This window comes from Macrobrachium rosenbergii, chromosome 37 (genome assembly GCF_040412425.1).
Source record: "Macrobrachium rosenbergii isolate ZJJX-2024 chromosome 37, ASM4041242v1, whole genome shotgun sequence".
In the NCBI taxonomy this organism is placed as follows: Eukaryota; Metazoa; Arthropoda; class Malacostraca; order Decapoda; family Palaemonidae; genus Macrobrachium; species Macrobrachium rosenbergii.
In genome coordinates this window covers 6181265-6187773 of record NC_089777.1, presented here as the reverse complement: position 1 = coordinate 6187773, position 6509 = coordinate 6181265, and the positions used below count along the sequence as shown (strand labels likewise).

The 6509-nt window shown below is 37.2% G+C and overlaps 1 protein-coding gene across 1 annotated transcript in view; it reads left to right on the top strand.

Moving 5' to 3' along the window:
* Window positions 1-2032: 2032 nt before the first annotated feature.
* LOC136825276 (cartilage acidic protein 1-like) overlaps window positions 2033-6509 on the top strand; it is a 29874-nt gene continuing 25397 nt past the window's right edge. The window contains exon 1 of the mRNA XM_067081354.1: window positions 2033-2157. The gene's annotated coding sequence lies outside the window, so the exon portion shown is untranslated. The remainder of the gene's footprint in view (window positions 2158-6509) is intronic.

Here is a 6509-nt window from a genome sequence, read left to right as displayed (position 1 = left end):
CATTTTAAAATACAATGTGCTGCAAGGTAAAAATTATACGATGACTGTACACAAAAGGGAACATAAAAACGAAAATTAACTGTAAATCAAAATATACAAAAGCAATGACTAAGATATTACAAACTAAACAGAAATCGTCAGATTAGTATGTAAACTCTTACTTGGTCATTGCTTTTGTCAGTTTTTATCTACAGTTAATATTCGTTTTTACGTTCCCTTTGTATACTATCATCGGACATTTTTACCTTGCATTAGTATGTATTTTAAACTGTTGTCAGTTATAGCTATTTTAATACTTTTAGAGCTATTTATTCAGTATAGTTTTCTTACTCTTTTCAATTTATTCTCTACAAAGCTCACTGAACAGCAAAACAATCGTCCATTAACTCTACTTTGGTACGGCTGCTGCGTGAAACTGAACACACTCCTGTTGCTGCTGTGCAAGTGTCACCCCCCAAAAAATGCACCATTCACAAGCTTCCTTTGACAACAATTCTTTTACATTAATCCAGGAAAATCTAGCACACAGAAATCAAGCACCAGCCCAGATTGGATTCCTATGCTTCTTTGAATACTATTTTTTTTTTACACAATTATGGATAAACACTAGATCTTCAAAATAAAACATAACTTTGTTAAGAAAGGGTATTTAAACATTTGAAGAGAATTTTTCATTTTACTACATCTAATATAATTTCACATTGAATAAATACCTAAGCAATGTTTCTATTGTAATTTTTGCATGTATGAGAAAATTCAGCACATGATGTCATCAGAAAATCCTGCTATGTCTTAACTTTTTCATTAAGTCAGTTTTTATTTCTTCTTGAATGTCTCTACGTCCTCGCATTTTTAGTGTGCACGACAACTTACTGGACAGTCAAGGTGTTGTGTATTCAAAGGTTCCTTTACCAATTTATTTGTTGCATTTAGGTCCTTTAATTGATGACCATGCTGTATTTATTATTCTGTTTGTATATTTTGCCCTGGTTGTATAGTTTATTTTGCCCTGAATATCCTTGATTTCCATATTTAGGTCTCAATATTGTCAGCATTATCCATACCTACGTAAAACTACATATCATATGAAGAACTTACACTTTATTTTTTCATAATCCATGATAATTCGATTGGTGTACTGTATATGCTAAAAAGTGCCAATGAGGTACTAATCGCTTGGCAAGAGTTTTTGAGGTAGATTTAATTTTACAGTTTTCATTTTGTACCTTAAAAGTTCTAATACTGAGACTTAAACCATTGTAGTATATCGTCTCCAACACCCATTTTAAGTCTCTATTATCGTGTACCAATACTGCACTCAAGCGCTTGCCATTACCTGTATTTCATGAGTTCATGTATCCCAGAGCATTATAATGTTTCAGTGGTGTAATTCTTTTTAAAGGGTTACTGATTAAATAAACTAGAGACATTCCACGGTTCTAGAAATTTGGAGCACATAACCCCTGCTTCCCATCCGTCTTTCTTACCCTTTGTAAAAGATAAAAGCTCATGTGTAGGTGTTAGCATTTCATTCATTTTTTTTTTTTTACTGATTTCTTATGTCGTTCCTCTGACCAGTTTCTTTTAGAAGATATTTACCAGTCTAACTGTTTACTATGTATTCTCGTATTATAGCATTTAAAATGAGAAGTGTATATCTGGCATGATCTGTGTCCTGCAGTGAGCTCACCTTGGCGATATATACATTTGTCCTCCTATGAATTAGTCTTTCAGTTTGTGGCATTTCCACACTCTGGGAATATAAGATCACCTGTACATTTTCCCTACAATTTTAGCAGTAGATTTTTATTTTTTATGTATTTTATTATAGTCTCTTCTGGGACATTTGCTATCATCGTACCATGATGAGAACGAAATAATTGATAACATTTTAGTGTTTGTAGATGTGCCAAAAATACACTGAAGATACGCAAGTTTATCAAAAGTATATGAATTCACAGGGAAAATAAATCTTAAAAAGTTTAACCACAGGAAATCTAGAGAGAGAGAGACAGGGAACATTTACAATGGCGAAGTCCTCAAACTACTTATATTACTACTTCACGTATTACTCGGGTGCCGTTACAAAGTCAATACCAGCCAACTGAATTCACTCGTACTACTCCAATGTAAACAAGGTTTTAAGTAATAAAAATGGTAAATATTTAAATTTAAACTGTTCGTTCCAGATATCGTGAAATTTGGGTTTTATGGTAGTTTTTGATGTGCAATGAATCTGATGTTTGGTTAGTCCATCATAACACCTTATCCAATGATAATGGAAGGCATATTCCCCATTTTTAAACGGGTTCCTGCATGGGAGGAAGGAATGACGTTATATAAAAACGAAGATACCGTAGACTACAGAATGATTTAACCTTCATAACCAATTATCTATCATTGCCTAGGATACTGGTTCCTACTTGATTTAACCTGGCCCTAAACTTAAGGATGTCAAATTCATCAGTCTTGCATCAAAACTTAGAGAAAATGCTGTAGAAAATCATTCAAATATCCCATTCATTCCATGATGTCGGACAGATTATGTCTTTTTGCTTCGTGAACGATGATATAAGAACAGTTTCAATACGTCTGGTAAAACTGGAAACTACTACCACGGCCTGGTTCCTGTCAGTCGGCGACCGTAATATTTTCTGACTTTTGCTTATGTTTTTGTTTATGTTTTTATATCCACTCTCAAGGGGCTGGTACTAAACATAGCACCCATTTTGCCTATAAACTGGTAGTTACCGAACCAGAGGGGAGCGGTAGTAGCTTTCATTTTTACCTGAGAGTAACTGACTTGATGAGCAGCAATCACTGAACATAGCTTTACAATGGTATTAAGACACAAACCAGTTCACATCTCTGTTACTGCACATTTCTGAAGATTTCTGCATAAAAAAATATCCCCAAACCTAGAGTAAAACTCACTCAAATAGGTGGCACTGTTTTAATACACTAATTATCTGCTTTCAACCAAGTGTAAATTCCCAAATCACTAATTTTAATTTCCTTAACTTACAGAAAACACAAACTACATCTACTATTTGTAATTGACAAGCATGGCATGCAAAACGTAGGGTACCCTAATAGCCTAGTCTGAAACCAAGAGTTAATAGTCAAGCTGCTGTAGGTTATCCTAGGTAGGAACCCAGTTAACCTAATCCTTGAACACCCACCTTTCTTTCATGTTACAAATCAGAGTTTATTGCTTATGATATTTATATTTCTTGGAACACAAACAACAATATAGTTTTCCAACTGCTTACCTTTTTTATATACAGTACAGGTATTTATTTACAATTAAAGTGTTCATTCTAATACTGGTGAAATATGGTTTTCTTGATAGTTTTTTATGTGATTCTGACAAGACAGAAATGCTTGGTTAACCCACTAAAGCTACCCAATATGTAATAATAATAATTTCCCAGTGGGAAACTGGGGTTTTTGGGTGGGAGTATAGAACAAAATACAATGGAAAACAGGCATAGACAGAAACCTAACCTAGTTTAGGATGCCTGGTCCTACATGACTGATGGGGGAGGGCTTCATTACCCCTGGACACCCACAGCTTGATCTGACTTTAAAGGTATATGATTTCTCACTGGGGTTCATTCTCTCTGTCAGATTTAGGATGGCAGCCTAAATTCTGTATTCTATTCTTTATAAAGGAAATGAATATCAAGTTTGTCAGAATCACATAACAAAACTAACAGGAAAATCATTTCTTCTAATTATGTATACAAAGCTTTGTCATATAATGAAAGAAACTTTTTTGTGCAACTTGATGCAGTCAATGTTATTAACAAGTATTTACAAGTGTGCATTGTGAGTGTGAGGGGAAGTCCTGGCACTTACCTTACCAAGTGCCTTAGCAAGCTCCACTTTTCCTTTGCTTTCTGCTGAGTGCATGTGGTTGCTAAGAAGTTCAGGACTACTCTTCCTGTGGATTTTCCTCACTTTTGCTGATATTTTTTACTTCTCTGTGTGCTTGTGAATCAGTGTGTATTTTGTCTGAGAGATCTGAATATAAGAAAGTACCCTGTGCATAAGGAATGTTTATATTAGATTCATGTCCATCAAGACATTGACTTGCATTAATTTGATGTTCTTTGCAGGAGCTAAGAATGTTCTAAGGGTTAGCTTTTTGAGGATTGTAAAATTGGATGTTAACTTAGTTGCTGAATTCAGCTGTTAACAGAAGAGGAGCAAGAGGGTACCTTCCTTATTTCTTTTTTCAAGTGGTAACAAAACTTCCTTCACTGTGAAGAGTTGTTTGACCTCCCTTGCTGCTGGTGCTCTGACTCCCACTTCTCATTGGTCTACCCTAGCTGAATGATCCAAGGATAGACTGCTGAGATTGGTTGGATATACTGTACCTCCTCCCTCTCTTCCATCGAGCTATCAGTCAAATGCATCCTGGGCCATTCGACTATTTTGGTAGATCAGCTCAGTTTTGGGGCATGCCAAAGGGACAGAGTGGTCCCTGAACCTGTACATAGCAGAGAAGCTCTTTGAGGTTTTGGGAGCCCCCATGTTCAACCTGTTCACAAAATGGCTGAACAGGAACATCCAATATTCTGCTATCCAGTGCTGGACCCTTAGGCTGCATTGAAGATGCCTTCCAACACCTTTGGAACACCATCTATGTGTGTGCTTTTCTGCCAGTCTGCCTGATCCAGCAAGTGATCAACCGAGTTTTGGTCACTCCAAGTCTCAAGCTCCTTGTTGGCCACAAGCCTAATGCTATCTTAAATTGCTGGGCTTTCTCACTGAGAGAACTACCCTGGTTGTCCACATTGCTTCAATGTCTCTTGCAAGAAACAGAGACTTTTCTCACAGGGTTGTGTAGAAGATGTAAAGTGTTGTTATGCAGTAGATCTACAACAGATATCTACCAGGCAAAATCAGCCATCTTCTGTAGTTCATACTGTCAGAGGGATATCTCTGCTGGAGCCACTATTCAGCAGATAGCGTTTCTAGTCTACCTCTGATGATGAGGAGCTCTGAACAGTTTTGTCCACCCCATGAACTCAGGCCTCTGAGTTGGATGTGACTCTTATCTTCTGCAGTCTCACCCAGGCAGTGTATGAGCCTCTGAGGGAGACTACAGACCAGCATACTGTATTACTCTCCTGACTGTTTTCCTGCTAGTCTTAGTGTCAGTAGAGAGATTAGGTAAATTGCATGGTTTTTCCTATGTAGTGTGGCACTTCAGGAATGAAGATACCTTGTTTTTTCTTGAGTTTGTGGGAGAACTGATGAGAGATGTGATTCTTTTTTATTTTATCTCTTCAAGACTTTGTAGATGATGATTACGATGAGATGATGTTGTGTACAGTATGAGTTTTATGGGACTAACTGTGCTGGACTCAACATTTTAGGCCTCAGTGTTGACATCTTTTTGTAAGTACCAGCAGGCCATACACAAGAAAAAAAGCATCCAAGCACACTGCTTCATTCTGGCTTTGGAAGGCCATCAAGCAGGCATATGAGTTGTCTGGTGAGATGTTACGGTTCCATATCCCGAATGAGCATTTATTAAGTCAGGGGCATTGGTCCCTTCCTAGCATTCTGGAGGAACTTTTTCCATGGTGTCACAAGTACTGAAAGCAGGTGTTTGATAGCACCAACACCCCTTGCTAACCGAGGAACATCACATATAAGTCACTGGATACTGCTAGGACACAGCAGCATGTCACCTAAGGTTTATGGTTGTGGTGAAAAATCAGAAGAGAGGAAAATTACTGGTACTGTACTCTTCCCTTTTTCATCCTATTTCATCCAGCTGCCAACAGCTGTATTCTCACTGGTCAGGCCAGATGCAGGTTAATTACACAACAGCTTTCAATCTTGACTTTTATTGTAGTTATTAGATGTGACTTTCTTCATCCATCTTGTAACAAGAGGAAAGGGTGGGCAGTAGTGCAGACTTATCTAGGATTTTGTGCTAACATGCTACTTTCCAAGCTGGTCTTCCCATTCCACAGGAAAACCCAAAAGTCCTTATTTTTTAGAATAAGGTTACTTACAAGTCATACTTTGGCACAGGGTCACTATCTTCCACATCCCATATGCCAGCATATACAGATGGTTACAGGAATAATCCTTTCCCTGCTCACATATGTGAATGGACTGCTAACACTTCTGGATGAGAGATCAACAATGCCTCTCCCTGAAGGAGTGAACCTTTGTATAAAAGATGAAACTATGTATTACATAGGAACAAATTGGAAATTAAAGACAACATACAATTTTTGAAATATCTACATAAAGTTTTTTATCAAAAACCCACTTCTAACTAATCTTGCACTTGTCCCTGTTGACGAAGGAAAACATGAACATGGTTTACCAAGTGAGTGGTTCCCCTATCCCTCCCTTTCACTCACATGCCACTAGATAACTATACTGTGTTACCAAGCTTCAACGACTGAGCCTACTTTTACCAATGATATATCCATATAAAAGATTCCAGTTTTTGCAATATGTAAAAAATGCAAATTATC